The 19,742-nt window shown below is 46.6% G+C and overlaps 1 protein-coding gene across 2 annotated transcripts in view; it reads right to left on the reverse strand.

Moving 5' to 3' along the window:
- The window catches only part of aig1 (androgen-induced 1 (H. sapiens)), a 171,492-nt gene that overhangs the window by 1,399 nt on the left and 150,351 nt on the right, over positions 1-19,742 (reverse strand). The gene's annotated exons all lie outside the window — the stretch shown is intronic.

The raw sequence follows: 19,742 nt of genomic DNA on the forward strand, positions 1-19,742 counted from the left end.
GGAGGTTATGCTGCAGCAGTACAGGGTGCTGCTGATACCACACCTAGAGTACTCCATGCAGTTTTAGTCTCCTTACTTGAGAAAGGATGTATTGACACTAGAGGGGATACAGAGGAGGTTCACCAGGTTGATTCTGGAGTTGAGAGGGTTGCTTCATGAGGAGAGATTAAATAGACTGGGACTATACCCACTGGAATTTAGAAGAATTGGGGGGGGGAGGGGGTGGAGTCTTACAGAAACATAGAAAATTATGAAGGGAATAGATAAGATAGAGGCAAGGAGGTTGTTTCCATCTGTGGGTGAAACTAGAACTAGGGGGCGTAGCCTCATAATCAGGGGGAACAGATTTAGGACAGAGTTGAAGAGGATTCTTTTCACCCGAAGGGTTGTGAATTCCCTGCCCAGTGAAACAGTTGAGGCTACTTTGTTGAATGTTTTTAAGGTGACGATAGATTTTTGAACAGTAAAGAAATTAAGAGTTACGGCGAGAGTGCGGGTGAGTGGAGCTGAGGCCATGAAAAGATCAGCCATGATCTTAGCGAATGGCGGAGCAGGCTTGAAGGGTCAGATGGTGTACTCCTGCTCTGAGTTCTTATGTTAAATGTAAAGTGTCTTTATAACAGCCTAGACCTTCTGAAGAGGAGCAATGATAAGATTGCCACACTGCTGAACTTTACGCTGTCTCAACACTGCTCCACTTTTCTTGCTGGGTCTCCTGAGCCAAGCTATCATCGAAATGCAGAGCACAACATCTCTCTGAAAACCCTGCATTGCAGCGCTGTGGAGTTGGAAGGAAAACAGGATACCTGACTCTTTTACAGCACGAACTTCCATGAGGTAAGTTAATAGATCCAATGTGAATGTTACCGAATGGATACATGAATGAATTGACACAGTGGGTGATTCAGGTGGCAGCTGAGTAGGGTGGTAGGTTGGTTAGCTAGCAGATTAGTTGTGTGACAGGTGGGAGAGGGTGGGTGTCTAAGGTACAGTCGGGGCCTTGTTAGGTTTGAGTGGGAGAGGTAGTTTGGTTTGGGCTTTGGGTGGGATTTAGTCCTGGATGTCAGGAGGTGTTGGGGTTCTGTTATGAGTGATCTGATGGTTCATTCTGTAGTGACACGGCAGATTGATTCTGTCGAACATTTCCTGGGTATCTGGCTAAGTAAGTACATCAGAACTCTCCCAAACATCAGACCGTCACTCAAAGTCGGAGATTTTCGTGGAAGTTTGCGGACAGCAGAGGATGGTACGCCTTAATGTCCTGGTTGTTGGTCATACACCCTGTCTCGGATAATCCAGTGCCTGAGGATTTTGTTTCTCAGTTTGGAAGAAAGGTCACCGACCTGAAACATGAACTCTGTCTTCGCTGATACTGCCAGATCTGCTGAGGTGTTTCATAATTTTCTGCTTTTATAGCAATTTTTAATAAGCTGTGAAGCTGGGGAGATAATTGCGTTTATGAACTATCAGAGGAAGTGGTAGAGGCAGGTGCAGTTACAACATTCAAAAGACATTTGAGCAGGCAGATGAATAGGAAAGTTTAGAGGGATATGGGCCAAATGCAGGCAAATGGGATTAGTACAGTTTGGGAAACCTGGTCAGCATGGATAAGTTGGACCGAAGGGTCTGTTTCCATGCTGTATGATTCTAAGACTCGATGAGATCAGACCTAGCCAGAACAAAGGGCATGGATTAATCAAGGATAAAAACAATAACTGCAGATGCTGGAAACCAAATACTGGATTAGTGGTGCTGGAAGAGCACAGCAGTTCAGGCAGCATCCAACGAGCAGCGAAATCAACGTTTCGGGCAAAAGCCCTTCATCAGGAATAAAGGCAGTGAGCCTGAAGCGTGGAGAGATAAGCAAGAGGAGGGTAGGGGTGGGGAGAGACTAGCATAGAGTACAATGGGTGAGTAGGGGGGAGGGGATGAAGGTGATAGGTCAGGGAGGGGAGGGTGGAGTGGATAGGTGGAAAAGGAGCTAGGCAGGTCGGACAAGTCCGGACAAGTCAAGGGGACAGTTACTGAGCTGGAAGTTTAGAACTAGGGTGAGGTGGGGGAAGGGGAAATGAGGAAACTGTTGAAGTCCACATTGATGCCCTGGGGTTGAAGTGTTCCAAGGTGGAAGACGAGGCGTTCTTCCTCCAGGCGTCTGGTGGTGAGGGAGCGGCGGTGAAGGACGCCCAGGGCCTCCATGTCCTCGGCAGAGTGGGAGGGGGAGTTGAAATGTTGGGCCACGGGGTGGTGTGGTTGATTGGTGCGGGTGTCTCTGAGATGTTCCCTAAAGCGCTCTGCTAGGAGGCGCCCAGTCTCCCCAATGTAGAGGAGACCACATCGGGAGCAACGGATACAATAAATGATATTAGTGGATGTGCAGGTAAAACTTTGATGGATGTGGAAGGCTCCTTTAGGACCTTGGATAGAGGTGAGGGAGGAGGTGTGGGCGCAGGTTTTACAGTTCCTGCGGTGGCTGGGGAAAGTGCCAGTCATCTCTGGGTTGTTGCCGGTGCCACGTGACAGAGAGGCAAAGAATAGGGAGCGAGTGCAGTTGAACACGTGGCTGCGAGGATGGTGTAGGAGGGAGGGCTTCAGATATTTGGACAATTGGACTGCATTCTGGGGAAGGTGGGACCTGTACAAACAGGACGGGTTGTACCTGAACCAGAAGGGCACCAATATCCTGGGGGGTAGGTTTGCTAGCACTCTTCGGGGGGGTTTAAACTAATTTGGCAGGGGGATGGGATCCGGACTTGTAGTCCAGCAAGTAAGCTAGCTGTGTGTCAGGAATGCCAAGACTGTAGGGAGGCTGTGGAGAAGGTAGCACTGATAGGGACTACTTGCGGACACAGAGATGGGCTCAAGTGCGTATACTTAAATGCAAGGAGTATCAGAAATAAGGTGGGTGAACTTAAGGTGTGGATCGGTACCTGGGACTACGATGTTGTGGCCATCACGGAAACATGGATAGAAGAGGGACAGGAATGGCTGTTGGAGGTTCCTGGTTACAGATGTTTCAGTAAGATTAGGGAGGGTGGTAAAAAAGGAGGGGGGGTGGCATTGCTAATTAGAAATGGTATAACGGCTGCAGAAAGGAAGTTTGAGGGGGATCTGCCTCTGGAGGTAGTATGGGCTGATGTCAAAAATAGGAAAGGTGCAGACACCTTGTTGGGTGTTTACTATAGGCCCCCCAATAGCAGCAGAGATGTGGAGAAACAGATTGGGAAACAGATTTTGGAAAGGTGCAGAAGCCACAGGGTCGTAGTCATGGGCGACTTCAACTTCCCAAATATTGATTGGATGCTCTTTAGATCAAGTAGATTGGATGGGGCGGTGTTTGTGCAGTGTGTCCAGGAAGCTTTTCTAACGCAGTATGTAGATTGTCCAACCAGAGGGGAGGCCATATTGGATTTGGTACTCGGTAATGAACCGGGACAAGTGGTGGGCTTGTTAGTGGGTGAACATTTTGGTGATGGTGACCACAATTCTGTGACTTTCACCTTGGTTATGGAGAGAGATAGGTGCGCACAACAAGGAAGTTTTTACAATTGGGGGAAGGGAAATTACGATGCTGTAAGACAGGATTTGAGGAGCATACGTTGGGAGCATAGGCTGTCAGGGATGGATGTGGTGGAAATGTGGAACTTTTTCAAGGAGCAGATACGACGTGTCCTTGATATGTATGTACCTATCAGGCAGGAAAGAAATGGTCGTGTGAGGGAGCCTTGGTTGACGAGGGAGGTTGAATGTCTAATAAAGAGGAAGAAGGAGGCTTACATAGGGTTGAGGAAACAAGGTTCAGACAGAGCAGTGGAGGGATACAGGATAGCCAGAAGGGACCTGAAGAAAGGGATTAGGAGAGCTAAGAGAGGGCATGAAAAATCCTTGGCGGATAGGATCAAGGATAACCCCAAGGCATTCTATGCGTATGTGAGAAACCTGAGAATGACGAGAACGAGGGTAGGTCCGATCAAGGACAGTGGTGGGAGACTGTGTATTGAGTCGGAAGAGATAGGAGAAGTCTTGAACAAGTACTTCTCTTCAGTATTTACGAACGAGAGGGACCGTATTGTTGAAGAGGAGAGTGTGAAACGGACTGATAAGCTGGAAGAGATACCTGTTAGGAAGGAAGATGTGTTGGACATTTTGAACAACTTGAGGATAGACAAGTCCCCCGGGCCTGACGGGATATATCCTAGGATTATGTGGGAAGCAAGAGAGGAAATTGCAGTACCGTTGGCAATGATCTTCTCGTCTTCACTGGCAACGGGGGTGGTACCAAGGGACTGGAGAGTAGCGAATGTTGTGCCCCTGTTCAAAAAAGGGAATAGGGATAACCCTGGGAATTACAGGCCAGTTAGTCTTACTTCTGTGGTAGGCAAAGTAATGGAAAGGGTACTGAGGGATAGGATTTACGAGTATCTGGAAAGACACTGCTTGATTAGGGACAGCCAGCACGGATTTGTGAAGGGTAGGTCTTGCCTTACAAGTCTTATTGAATTCTTCGAGGAGGTGACCAAGCATGTGGATGAGGGTAGAGCAGTGGATGTAGTGTACATGGATTTTAGTAAGGCATTTGATAAGGTTCCCCATGGTAGGCTTATGCGGAAAGTCAGGAGGCATGGGATAGAGGGAAATTTGGCCAATTGGATAGAAAACTGGCTAACCGGTCGAAGTCAGAGAGTGGTGGTAGATGGTAAATATTCAGCATGGAGTCCAGTTACAAGTGGAGTTCCGCAGGGATCAGTTCTGGGTCCTCTGCTGTTTGTAATTTTTATTAATGACTTAGATGAGGGAGTCAAAGGGTGGGTCAGTAAATTTGCAGATGATACAAAGATAGGTGGAGTTGTGGACAGCGAGGAGGGTTGTTGTCGGCTGCAGAGGGACTTAGATATGATGCAGAGCTGGGCTGAGGAGTGGCAGATGGAGTTCAACCCTGCCAAGTGTGAGGTTGTCCATTTTGGAAGAACAAATAAGAATGCGGAATACAGGGTTAATGGTAGGGTTCTTGGTTAGGTGGAGGAACAGAGGGATCTTGGGGTCTATGTACATAGATCTTTGAAGGTTGCCACTCAGGTGGATAGAGTTTGTAAGAAGGCCTATGGAGTATTATCGTTCATTAGCAGAGGGATTGAATTCAAGAGTCGTGAAGTGATGTTGCAGCTGTACAGGACTTTGGTTAGGCCACGGTTGGAGTACTGTGTGCAGTTCTGGTCGCCTCACTTTAGGAAAGATGTGGAAGCTTTGGAGAGGGTGCAGAGAAGATTTACCAGGATGTTGCCTGGAATGGAGAGTAGGTCGTACGAGGATAGGTTGAGAGTTCTCGGCCTTTTCTCGTTGGAACGGCGAAGGATGAGGGGTGACTTGATAGAGGTTTAAAAGATGATCAGAGGAATAGATAGAGTAGACAGTCAGAAACTTTTTCCCCGGGTACAACAGAGTGTTACAAGGGGACATAAATTTAAGGTGAAGGGTGGAAGGTATAGGGGAGATGTCAGGAGTGGGTTCTTTACCCAGAGAGTGGTGGGGGCATGGAATGCGCTGCCCGTGGGAGTGGTAGAGTCAGAATCATTGGCGACCTTTAAGCGGCATTTGGATAGGTACATGGATGGGTGCTTAATCTAGGATAGAAGTTCGGCACAACATCGGGGGCCGAAGGGCCTGTTCTGTGCTGTATTGTTCTATGTTCTATGTTCTAATGGGAGGGTGTTTCGTAGGGGGGTGTGGACCTGACCAGGTAGTCGCGGAGGGAACGGTCTTTGCGGAAGGCAGAAAGGGGTGGGGAGGGAAATATATCCCTGGTAGTGGGGTCTGTTTGGAGGTGGCGGAAATGTCAGTGGATGATTTGGTTTATGCGAAGGTTTGTAGGGTGGAAAGTGAGCACCAGGGGCGTTCTGTCCTTGTTACGGTTGGAGGGATGGGGTCTGAGGACGGAGGTGCGGGATGTGGACGAGATGCGTTGGAGGGCATCTTTAACCACGTGGGAAGGGAAATTGCGGTCTCTAAAGAAGGAGGCCATCTGGTGTGTTCTATGGTGGAACTGGTCCTCCTGGGAGCAGATACATCGGAGGCGGAGAAATTGGGAATACGGGATGGCATTTTTGCAAGAGATAGGGTGGGAAGAGGTGTAATCCAGGTAGCTGTGGGAGTCGGTGGGTTTGTAAAAAATGTCAGTGTCAAGTCGGTCGTCACTAATGGAGATGGAGAGGTCCAGGAAGGGGAGGGAGGTGTCAGAGATGGTCCAGGTAAATTTAAGGTCAGGGTGGAATGTGTTGGTGAAGTTGATGAATTGCTCAACCTCCTCACGGGAGCACGAGGTGGCGCCAATGCTGTCATCAATGTAGCGGAGGAAGAGGTGGGGAGTGGTGCCGGTGTAATTACTGAAGATCAACTGTTCTACATAGCCAACAAAGAGACAGGCATAGCTGGGGCCCATACGTGTGCCCATGGCTTGAGGAAGTGAGGGGATTCAAAGGAGAAATTGTTAAGGGTGAGGACCAGTTCGGCCAAACGAATGAGAGTGTCGGTGGAAGGGTACTGTTGGGGACATCTGGAGAGGAAAAAACGGAGGGCTTGGAGGCCCTGGTCATGGCGGATGGAGGTGTAGAGGGATTGGATATCCATGGTGAAGATGAGGCGTTGGGGGCCAGGGAAACGGAAGTCTTGGAGGAGGTGGAGGGCGAGGATGGTGTCTCGAATGTATGTGGGGAGTTCCTGGACTAGGGGGGGATAGGACAATGTTGAGGTAGGTGGAGATGAGTTCAGTGGGGCAGGAGCATGCTGAGACAATGGGTCGGCCAGGGTGCTCAGGCTTGTGGGTCTTGGGAAGGAGGTAGAACCGGGAAGTGCGGGGTTCCTGGACTATGAGGTTGGAAGCTGTGGGTGGGAGATCTCCTGAGGTGATGAGGTTCTGTATGGTCTGGGAGATGATGGTTTGCTGATGGGATAGTCAGCATCTGGGGAGCTCATGGCTAACACATTTCTTTGAATGTTTCAAGGAGGTGGCTGGGGGTGTAGGTGAGGGGAGTAGTCAATGAAGTCTACATGGACTTTGAAGCTTTTGACAAAGTCTTGCATGGCAAAGCTAAGAGCCAATGGGATCCAGGGCTATTTGAGAGACTGGAATCTGAATTGACTCAGAGGTGGTGGCCAATAGATAATTTTGTGACCGGAAGCCTGTGTCCTCTGCATGTGGCAGGGTTCAATGTTGGATCCCTTGCAGGTATTCTATACATTAATGATCCAGATATTAATGTAGGTAGTTCACAGATGATATGAGAATTGATGGAGAGGTAAACAGCGAGGAGAAAAGCCCCGGAATATATGGACAGCTGGTTAGATGCGCTGAATGGTGGCAAATGGAATTTCATCTGGAAAAGTATGAGGTGATGCATTTCGAGAGAACTAATAAGGCAATGGGGTAGACATTTAATGGTAGGATCCTGGGAAGCACAGAGCATCAGAGGGACCTTGGTGTTCATTTCCATAGACCATTGAAGGCAGAAGGACAGGGAGATAAAATGGTAAAGAAGATGTAATGGAGCTCTAGTCAAGGCATTGAATATAAAACCAAGAATGTTATGACAGGGGTATATATAATGTTAGTCAGGCCCCAGCTTGAGTACTGTGTGCGGTTCTGGTTGCCGCACTATAGGAATGATGTTCCTGTTCTAGATATTCGAAGAGGGGATTCACCAGGTTGTTGCCTGGGCTAGAGCAGTTCAGCCATGAAGGGGGATTGGGTTGGCTCTTGCTGCTTGTCTTAATGCAGTGAAGGCTGAGAGTTAAGATTTACAAATTTCTGAGGAGGTTGGGGGTGGGGTTAGGCACAGAGAAGGTAGGTCGGGAAAAACCTTTCCCCTTAGTAGAGAGGGCAATAATCAGGGGAATGTTTTAAGGAAGAGAGCTGGCAGTTTAGAGGGGATTTGAGAAACCTCTTTCATCCAGGGTATCTGGAATTCACTGCTGTGAGGGTGTGGAGCGGGAGCCCTCAAGGACATTTAATTATTTAGATGAGTACTTGAAATGCCATAGGAAGTAAGGCTACAGGACAAGTGCAGGGAAATGGGATTCCAATAGATAGAGACTAGATGATTGGCATGGATATGATAGGCAGAAAGCTGTAAATGCTGTCATTTTTATGTCTGTAAAAAGCTCTTATTCCTGCAAATGTGGTTAACATACTATGGAGATTTGAGATCAGCATTTTCGTTGCTCGTTTGCCTGATTTTCACTTCCACCAAAATTCATTTCGACAGGCTCGTTCTCGACGCAAAACAAATCACAGCTCTGCTCTCGAAAGGTCAGGAAGCCCCCTCTCCTGACCCCTCCAATGCCCCCACCCCCTGTCTCTCCTTGGGGAATGATCGCAGCTTATTAAATAAATAATAAAAGTGAATGCAGTCTTGGATCCCACTCACAAATGCTCTCTGTAAACCAGCAAATGCAACAGCTCAGTGCTGTTAAGAGATGTAATCTCACACGAAAAAAAAATTCCACTGGGCGCAATTTGAGTGAGACAAAGCTTTTTATTTTTCCACTGAAGTAGTTGCCTGGGATATTTGCCATGTTTGTCCTACAGAGACTCGTTATCTTCCCTTGCAATGCAAAACATATTTGCGTGTTGGGCCAATGCATTAGGTAAAGTTGCAAATCAGCAGCTATTAAAAGGGGCTCGCATCATCATTGACACTACCTTCGCAAGCCACAAATCCACCCTAACTTTGTTTTAAGTCACAGCACACTGCCACCCTTCTGGGCAGTATTTATTGACGTGTTTAAAAAAAAAGAGGATTAGGTCCTTTTGGCTAGTCACAGTATTTTTGAAAAGAGTATGCTTGGCCCAATCATTATGATATGAGTGAATAAACTTGCGTGTCACAACATTGTGTGAAATAAAACAAGGCGATTCCAGGGAGACCAATCACAATTTAAGTGACGGTGAGGGTGCTACCCCCATTAAGGGTAATAATAGCAGGCAACAGCGCACCCTACGATGTAAGGTTTGCAGTATATTCGGCATCTGCTGGAAAAGCTGATGGGGAGAATGGACAGCACTGGTCTACCTTGGAATGCCACACACACTTGAATAGGGAGATGCAGGTACAGTGACAACATTTAAAAGACATTGGACAGGTACATGAATAGGAAACGTTTAGAGGGATGTGGACCAATCGTAGGCAAATAGGGCTAGTTTATTTTAGGAAATCTGGTCGGCATAGATGAGTTGGACCGAAGGGTCTGTTTCCATGCTGTATGAGTCTATGGGAAAACAAAACAGTGCTCCCTCTGCTGGTGCCGCACATCCTCAGCACCATATTCAGGAGTCGACAGAGAGACTGTACTTAGGGGATTTAAGTGGGCCTGATTTTCCAGGGCTCCCTGGGGAGGGCAGAGCCATGTTTCCATTCTGACAGACTTTTCTCATCACACAACCATCAGAGGAAGATAAACCAGATCCCACCACCCCCCCCCCCCCCCCCACCCCTTTTACCAGCAGTCAGCTGCTATGTTCTGAAATGTAAAAGTCCTGACAGACATTTTGACAGCTGCTGCCACACAGGACGTAAATCGAGTAAATGGGAGGGGAGGGTACCAGGTGGGCTGAATGCATCTAGGAAGTGGTTAGGGTCCACGTGTATGAGTCAGCAGTCAGCTGCCTGTTGAGCTTAGTGCCTGCTGGGGAGGGTGTGAGCTGGGATGGGAATAGGAACCCAGATGTGTAGGGAGCCCTGTAATTAGAGTGCCAAGTGAGGTGGGGAGGGTGGATCTTGGGTCCTGGTTAGAGCACGGAGAAATATCCTTGCCCTTGAGCAGAGGCATTTGTGTGTACTTATCAAGAGAGGGAGGGCAGTGACATTGTGGTATTGTCACTGTCGTCTAGAGACCCAGGCACACTGTCTGGTCACTGAGTTGAAAAGTGTGTGATTTTTATATAGTTTAACATCATTTATTTTACAGTTTAGATTTGAATGGCATTTTGGTTTGCAAGTATGTGTCCACATGGGTTTAATGACAACATTATAAATAGCCGTGATGATTATTTTAAACGTAGCATTAAAAAAAGACCCTGTAGGGATTCTATGAGCTTCCAGTTGCCTGCCACTTTAACACCCCACCCTGTTCCCTGGCCAACACCTCTGTCTCAGGCTTTCTGCAGTGCTCCAGTATAGCTCAGCGCAGGCTGGAAGAACAACACCTCATTTCCACTTGGGGACCCTGCAGCCCTCAATACTGATTTCAGTCATTTTTTTGGCCTGAACTCCCCCATGTCCCAGCTCCCTACCCCACATACCAGGCCTTGTTATCTCACACAGTCTGCCATTACACACTACCTATTGTTAGTCACTAAAAGCCCCAATTAACAGCTATTCACCCACCCAGCCAGATTGTTATCAACTCCTTTGTTTGTCCAACTGTTCTCTCTCTCTTTGGGCTTTATCCCCACCTATCAGATACTCCTTATCTCCTCCCCCCACCCTATCTTCTGCATGTGAACTGGCATTTTCCCATCTACTATCAGTTCTGAGGAAGGGTCACCAGACCCGAAACATTAACTTTGATTTCTCTTCACAGATGCTGCCAGACCAGCTGAGCTTTTCCAGCAACTTCTGTTTTTGATCAGAGAGAGACTTCCTGTTGTGTAATACAGTTATTTTTAAATGGGAATGTTTCTGCAAGTGTTTAGGTTAGAGTGGTGCTGGAAAAGCACAGCAGGTCAGGCAGCATCCAAGGAGCAGGAAAATCGACATTTCAGGCAAAAGCCCGTCATCAGGAATAGGGCTTTTGCCCGAAACGTTGATTTTCCTGCTCTTCGGATGCTGCCTGACCTGCTGTGCTTTTCCAGCACCACTCTAATCTAGAATCTAGTTTCCAGCATCTGCAGTCCTTGTTTTTACCGCATTTTTACAAGTGAACAAGTTAAACAGCTGTGCCTTGGCCTTTAAGTTTAGAAGTTCAAGTTTGGTGGGGTTTTTTTGTTTGGGGAACATCCATAACTTTGAAAAGCTTCTGGTTTTCATTGGGTGGTGTAACAGAAATATTGGCTGAAGCTAGTGTGCAGGACAGTTGCTCCTGAGAAAAGGAAGTAGGTCAGAACTGTTGGATTAGGTTATTTCAGTGCAGGAAGTTTAGTTTTAAACTTCAAGACCAGAAGTATTTGGTCAAAACTCTGAAGAGGTTATTTGAAGCTGAGAAAGTTTATGCCCAGTTGTAAAACAATTGAACAAAGAGGTGATCAGATTCTCATTGCCTTGGAGTTGAAGCCGTTGCTAAGCCAAACTCAAATGAGATAGAAAAGGACATTCTTGCTGTTGTTTGTACTATTAAAAAAACTGTTCAGATCAATGGAATTGTAGATTGATATGTGCTTTCAAATCTTTAAACTCTGTTACAAGTAAATAGTTTAGTTTCTTCTATTTTATCTTTGTTTCTTTTCTGTAATAAACTTCTGCTTTCTCATTAAAACCAAATCTACACATCAGTTGTTTACGTTTCAGTGAGAGACCACCTCATTAAAATCAAAAGTATCAAGTCATCAGTCTGTCAAGCCAGGTTTTAGACTGGGATCTGATTTGTGCAGTAATAATGTCAGCAAGGGTCATGGTAGGACGTGGTTTCAAATCCGGCCTGCCACAGACAGTGAAATTTGAATTCATTTGTTTAAAGCTGGCAATAAAACTAGTCAGATGGTGACCATGTAACCATTGTGGTCAAAACCCACTGAGTTCATTAATGCCCTTCAGGAAAGGGATTCCTGATGAAGGGCATATGCCCAAAACACCAACTCTCCTGCTCCTCTGATGCTGCCTGACCTGCTGTGCTTTTCCAGCACTACACTCTCACCCCTTCAGGGAAGGACCCAGTTACCATTTTACCATGCCCAGACCCAGATCTACGCTAAACACTGCATCTCACACCTTGCGCCCTATTCCCTTGGCATCATACCCATCTTATTTTACTTACCAGGCACCCTACTCATCTTCCATCCTTACCGGTCTGACCTAAGTGGGACTCCAGATCCATACCAAAGTGGTTAGCTCGCAAAGTGGTTAAATCTTATTTGCCCTCTGAAATGGACCGGCAAGACATGCTTTGTTAAAGAATGTTTTTCACAGGTTTGGGGGTGTTGCTGGTTTGACTGAGCCAGCATTTGTGGCCCATCCCTAATTGCCCAGAGGGCAGTTAACCACAATGCTGTGGGTCTGGAGTCACTGAGAGACTTGTTTCCTTCCCTGAAGGAAATTAGTGAACCAGGCGGGTTTAATCTGACAATCAGCAATGGATTCATGGCCCTCAGCAGATTCTTAATTCCGGAGTTTTAATCAAAATCAAATGCCTTCTTCGCCACGGCATGATGTGAACTTGGGACCTCTAAACATTACCAGGGTTTCGGGATTAATAGTCTAGCCACACTGCTGTGGGACTGGAGTCCCATATACACTAAACCAGGTAAGGATGGCAGTGAACCAGGTGAGCATTTCCCATGGTCATCATCATACTCGGAATTCCAGGTATTTATTGAATTCACTTTCCACCACCTGCCATGGCAGGATTTGAACCATGGCCCCAAGGATATTTCCTGGCTCTCTAGATTAACAGCCCAGTGATAATACCACATGACCATCACCAGTTAAAGCTTTGTGTGTCATGAGACAACACTGGGAGAGCGCTCATTGTATTTTCCACTTCCCAGCTATCCTGTGGATTCCCCAGCTGTCATTAGTGGTGAGTTGTGGGTAGTTGCTTTTTTTCTGCTGCACAGCCCTATCTGCTCTCCAATTAAAGGTGAGCCTGCCTGAGGCTGATTGTGTTTGGCAGGGAGAGACCATTTATACCACTATGGCCATCACCTACCCATTCAGTTTAAGGGTAATTAGGGATGGGCAATAAATACTGAGCTAGCCAATGAAACCCACATCCCGCGAAAATACAAGGAGGGAAAAAGAAATAAAAATCATCACTAGTGTCTTTTGTTAAAATTAACAAGTGGCAGGAAATCTGATCCAAGTTCTTCATGCCTGAGCTTGTTCTCAGAAATTCCTGCACTCACAGGATGGTAGAATTCTCGAATTCGCCTTGCTGTGAGATCAGTGGATGTCAGTAAAGGAGTATAGTCAGGACAGAGATCAGCAGGTTTTGAGCTACCTAGGACATTACGAGGCACGGGGAGGTGCTGCGTGAATGCAGAGTCAAGGTAGATGATCAGATGGAAGGGCAGGCTCCAAATAGCCAGATCCAATTCCTAGAGAGACCATGGTTGTCCTTTCCCTCCCTCTTCAACTACATGTGGCATCACATAGAAACCCAGAATTCTCCATTTCAGCAGGAGACACATCCATACAGGGTGCCCCACAGCTCTATACCCAGTGAGAGCAGCAACTCAACAGAGTTGAGGTTTGGACTGAGAGCATTCTGTCCAGTATCCCTCAACTCCCCACTAATCATTGAATTGAATTTATTGTCACGTGTACCGAGGCACAGTGAAAAGCTTTGTCATCCGAGCAATTAGCAGTTCAGTTGCCAGGGAAATCCTGTGGACGTGTTACTCAAACATGTTTCAAAGGCAGTGGAAGCTAAGAATTTTGGACATTCTCTGTGGCTAAGATCATGGGCATTTTCTTTCCTTAAAAATAACAGCTAAGACTTGGAAGGGAGAAGAGTTTCCACTGGCCTGGTTTGTGGCTGATTACAAAACCGAATTTTGTCTGTGATTGCCCGAGGGGGCTGCGCAGTGCATAAATCAAAACATTTTCTCCTCTCCTCTGAGACCAAGAATCATGTCCAGCATTAAACCAATGGCATGATAACGGTCTCTCCCTGCCAAACATAATCAGCCTCAGGCAGGCTCACCCTTAATTGTAGAGCAGATAGGGCTGTGCAACGGAAAAAACCAACTGCCCACAACTCACCACTAATGACAGCTGGGGAATCCACAGGATAGCTAGGAAGTGGAAAATGCAACGAGTGCTCTCCCAATGTTGCCTCATGACACACAAAGCTTTAAGCTGTTAATCTAGAGAGCCAGGAAATATCCTTTGGGCCAGGGTTCAAATCCTGCCATGGCAGGTGGTGGAATGTTAATTCAATAAGTATCTGGAATCCTGAGTATGATGATGACCATGGGAAATGCTCACCTGGTTCACTAATGTCCTTTAGGGAAAGAAACTGCCATCCTTACCTGGTTTGGTGTATATGGGACTCCAGTACCACAGCAGTGTGGTTAACTCTTGCTATTTTCTATGCTGCCTGACCTGTGAGTGTTTCCAGCATTTCCTTTTTGTTTTGGAACCAAGGCTCCAGGTCCATAGCTAGGCCCAAATACCTGAAGGAGGAGATAGGTGGTCTCAACCCAGTGTGATGGTCTTGTCCTAGTGTGGTGGTCTCAGCCCAGTCTGGTGGTATTGTCCCCGAGTTGTAATCTTGTCCCGATATAGTGGTCCCGTCCCGGAGCTGCGGCCTTGTCCTGATGTGGTGCTCTCAGCCCGGATTGTGGTTTCGGCCCAGTGTGGTGATCTCGTCCTGGAGTTGTCACCTTGTCCTGGCATAGCGATCTTTTCCCATTGTGGTGGTCTTGGCCAGGTGTGATAGTTTTGGCCCAGTGTGATGGTCTAGGTCCGGAGTTGCAGCCTTGTCCTGGTGTAGCGGTCTTGACCCGGTGTGGAGATTTACTGCTTCTTCGGAGTCCAGGTATTCAAGCAAACTGGCAGGTGGCCTCATCCAGTAATGGAGTCTCACAACGGACTCCTTTGGTGTAGGCTTCTGGCCTAGTGTTCCAGTTCCTGGCATACAATGTTTTTTCAGGTTTACGGGCTGTCCACAGGCTACCGTTCACAAATATGTTTGATTAGATTAGATTAGTGTGGAAACAGGCCCTTTGACCCAACAAGTCCACACCAGCCCTCTGAAGAGCAACCCACCCAGACCCATTTCCCTCTGAATAATGCACCTAACACTTCCGGCAATTTAGCATGGCCAATTCACCTGACCTGCACATCTTTGGACTGTGGGAGGAAACGAGAGCACCTGGAGGAAATCCATGCAGACACGGGGAGAACGTGCAAATTCCACACAGACAGTCGCCTGAGGCTGGAATCGAACCTGAGTCCCCGGTGCTGTGAGGCAGCAGTGCTAACCACTGAGCCACAATGCCCATGAGTTGATTTATATAGATGTTGGAACTTGATACAGTACAGTATAAAATAACCATTTGTAAGCACGAACAAATGTTTGCAAGTCGGATCTTTAAAAGTAACACTTTCATCAGTTGGATGTTCAGAAATTGGGGACTACCTGTAATTACACAAGAACATAAGAACCAGGAGCAGGAGTAGGCCATTTGGCCCTTGGAGCCTGCTCTACCATTCAGTAAGATCATGGCTGACCTTTTCATGACCTCAGCTCCACTCACCTACCCACTCACCATAATTCTTAATTCCTTTACTGTTCAAAAATCTTTGCCTTAAAATCATTCAAAGAGGTAGCCTCAACTGCTTCACTGGGCAGGAAATTCCACAGATCCACATCCCTTTGGGTAGCTCCTCAATTCAAAAGGTGCTCAAAGCAAAGTTTTATATAAATGTAACTTTTCAAAATGTGCCTGTAATCACGATTTCAACACGGTGTCCAAGGAACTTATTCTTTAATTCTGACAGAGACCAGGTTGAACGTATTGGACAATCACTCACCCCATCCATAAGTGGTCACCAGCTCTGGACCAAACCCGGTGTGTTTCTGGATTATCTGCTCTCTTGGGGAGCTTCAGAGTTGGTCCTGCCCTTAGCTGACAGCCCCTAAAGACACCACTCATATACTCACAAACTGGATCATGTTTTGAGAAATAAGTCTCTCCATCCCATTCTAAAAATAAAGCATCGGATTCAGTCTGAGCTGCAGCTTGATTTACTGTGTAAAATAACATGTCAGCAAACCCTCACCAAGAAGGCAGACAACATGGGACCACAGAGTTTGCTCTTTGAACAATAATACTGAATACAGGCAAGAGATGCAGAGCTCCTTTGCTGTCAAATGATAACTTTGTGCCTTCAACCAGCTAGAACCATAATCTCTTAATAAAAACCAAAAGAAATGTGAATGCTATAAATCAGAAACAAAAAACATGCGTGCTGAAAAAGCTCAGCAAGTCTGGCAGCATCTGTGAAGAGAAGTCAGAGTTAATATTTCGATCCAAAACATTAACTTTGATTTCTCCTCACGGATGCTGCGAGACCCGCTGAGCTTTTCCAGCACGCATGTTTTTGTGACCATAGTCTCTAACTTCATTTTTATAAAGTACTTCTTACAATACAGTGTGTATGATTCACTCAGGCAGCAATTGGCAGCAGAGGTCTCTCGGTATTGTCTCTTTTTGGGTGGGAGAATAGGGAAGACAACACGTTTGTGCTGGGTTTCCACGTAAAGCTACTGTACAGCTTTGCTCACCTGTCGAGAGAACGTCTCCATGTGTGATGGACTATAAGGGTCAAAACCACAAACAGCAGGAAACATGCCCAGCTCGCTTGAAGATATCAAGCCTGTCCAGAAATTCTTCCAAACAAAATACCCAAGTCATTTGTGATAATGTTCTGACACTTTTCCTATCCAGCAACTCGATGTCTATGTTAAAGTACAGAATCAGGCCCATTCAGCCAACTGCTCATGCTTGTTTGTATTACACACTAACCATCTTCCGTCCCACCTTGTCTAATCCCATTGCTTTTTATTTTACTCTTCCATTTTATGCGTTGCTGGAAAAACGGACATTCATAATTCATCGCTAATTGGCGTTGAACTGAGTAACTTGCTAGGACCACTTCAGACAGCAGTTCAGAGGCAAGCACATTGCTGTGAGTCTTTTTTTTCATACTCACTTGTGGGATGTGGGATTTATTGGCTGTCCCTAGTTGCCCCTTGAGAAGGCAGTGGTGAGCTGTCTTCTTGAACTGCAGCGGTCCATGAGATATAGGTAAACCCACATTGTAACTAAGGAGGGAATTCCAGGAGTTTGATCCAGGAGCAGTGATAAATTTCCAAGTCAGGATAGTGGGTGGCTTGGAGGGGAAACATAGAAAATAGGAACAGGATTAGGCCATTTGGCCCTTCAAGCCTGCACCACCATTCAATATGATCATGCAATCTCGGTATCCCACTTCCATTTTCTGTCCATACCCCTTGATCCTTTTAGCTGCAAAGACCACGTCTAGCCCCCTCCTGAATATATCTAACAAACCACTCCCAACAGTTCCTGGTTCCACAGGTTCACCACTCTCTGAGTGAAGAAATTCTTCCTCATCTCAGTCCTGAATGGCTTACCCCTTATTCTTAGACTGTGACTTGCGCGTGGAATCACATGTAGGCCAGACCAGGTAAGAATGAAGGATTTCCTTCCCTGAAGGGCATTAGTGACCTATATGGGGGTCTTAACCATCATTAGTGAGATAAGCTTCAAATTCCAGATTTACGGATTGAATTTAAATTTTATAGAATCACTGTAGTGTGGAAGCAGGCCATTCAGCCAGCTGAATCCATACCAACCCTCTAAAAACCATCCCATCCAGATTCACCCCATCCCTGTAACCCTGCACTTTCCATGGCCAACCCACCTAGTCTGCATACTGTGGGCAATTTAGCATGGCCAATTCACCTAACCAGTACATCTTTGGCTTGTGGGAGGAAACCCAGGCAGACACAGGGAGAATGTACAAATTCCACAATGATAATTACGCAAGACTGCAATTGAACCCAGATGCCTGGTGTTGTGAGGCACCAGGGCTAACCACTGAGCCACCATGCCACACTGATTTGAGCCTGTGTCTCGAAAGCACTAGTTGGGTCTCTGGATGACTAGTCCAGTTCTATTACCATCGTGCAGTCCCTTCTCCTTCAAATACTCAAACAGCTTCACGTTAAAGACATCTCGTCTCTTCACATCAACTGCATGGAACAGCTGAGAAGCAAATATTTGCAGAGGTATGGGGAAAGAGCAGGGAGGTGAGTGGGGCTAATTCAATGTCACCTCCGTCTTTATGGTAAGGTTTATGGTTTTGTAGAGGACAGTCAATAGACACAAGAAAGAGAGATTACACAGACATGCTATTGAAAAAGATCAAAAGGAATTAACCAAGAGCTCAGACTGTCACTCCCTTGCAATCCTTTATTTTCAATAATATACACAAGGTAACATAGTCTTTTTTAAGGCAACAGTAAACCATGTTTTCAAGATATGAGGTGGGGTTGGTAACATGCAGTCAAGTTATTTACTGTAGGTAAGAGTTCAGATTTCCGCATGATGACTCCAGGGATGAGGAAGTTCGGTTACATTGACAGATTCGAAAATTTGAAACTCGGAAAAAGGGGTTTAAGAGGAGATTTGATTGAGGTGTTCTGGGTGGGGGGGGGGGGGGAGGGGGGGGGGGTCGGGACAGAGGAGAAAGAGAAAAACTGTTCCTGTTGGTGAAAGGATCTGGAGGGCACAGATTGAAGATACTAGAAGGAGAAGCGATGACACAAGGAAAAGCTTTTTCATGCAGCAGATGGTTAGCAGCTGGAATACACAGTGTGCTGAAGGTAGATTCAATCAAGGTATTCAAGAGGGAAGTGGATTCAGTACCTGAGGAGGAATAACATGCCAGGATGTTGTGGTTCTGTTCACCGAGCTGGGAATTTGTGTTGCAGACGTTTCGTCCCTTGTCTAGGTGACATCCTCAGTGCTTGGGAGCCTCCTGTGAAGCGCTTCGGTGATCTTTCCTCCGGCATTTATAGTGGTTTGAATCTGCCGCTTCCGGTTGTCAGTTCCAGCTGTCCGCTGCAGTGGTCGGTATATTGGGTCCAGGTCGATGAGCTTATTGATAGAATCTGTGGATGAGTGCCATGCCTCTCGGAATTCCCTGGCTGTTCTCTGTTTGGCTTGTCCTATAATAGTAGGACTGGGACAACACTACTATTATAGGACAAGCCAAACAGAGAACAGCCAGGGAATTCCGAGAGGCATGGCACTCATCCACAGATTCAATCATTAAGCACATCGACCTGGACCCAATATACCGGCCACTGCAGCGGACAGCTGGAACTGACAACCGGAAGCGGCAGATTCAAACCACTATAAATGCCGGAGGAAACATCACAGAAGCGCTTCACAGGAGGCTCCCAAGCACTGAGGATGTCACCTAGACAGGGGACGAAACGTCTGCAACACAAATTCCCAGCTCGGCGAACAGAACCACAACAATGAGCACCCGAGCTATAAATCTTTTCACAAACCTTGAACATGCCAGGCTGTTGGGGGAAGGTGAGGGAACTACACTAGGTGCATTGCTCATTTGGAAAGTGGACACCAGCACAATGGGCCAAATGGTCTTTTATAACAATGCTGTGGCTCAGGAGGCAGGAACTCAAACTAAAACAGTCAATTAACGAAAGGAAAACATTGAGCAGAACTTGCATTTATCTACACACTATGCCTCTCCTGATTTCAAGGCATTGCAAAATATTTGACAGAGTCATAGAGAATTACAGCATGGAAACTTCCGTCCAACCTGTCCACGCCGAGCAGATATCCCAACCCAATCCAGTCCCACCTGCCAGCACCCGGCCCATATCCCTCCAAACCCTTCCTATTCATATACCCATCCAAATGCCTCTTAAATGTTGCAATTGTACCAGCCTCCACCACTTCCTCTGGCAGTTCATTCCATACATGTACCACTCTCTGCGTGAAAAAGTTGTCCCTTAGGTCTTTTTTATATCTT

The sequence above is a fragment of the Chiloscyllium punctatum genome, chromosome 11 (genome assembly GCF_047496795.1).
Source record: "Chiloscyllium punctatum isolate Juve2018m chromosome 11, sChiPun1.3, whole genome shotgun sequence".
Taxonomy (NCBI): Eukaryota; Metazoa; Chordata; class Chondrichthyes; order Orectolobiformes; family Hemiscylliidae; genus Chiloscyllium; species Chiloscyllium punctatum.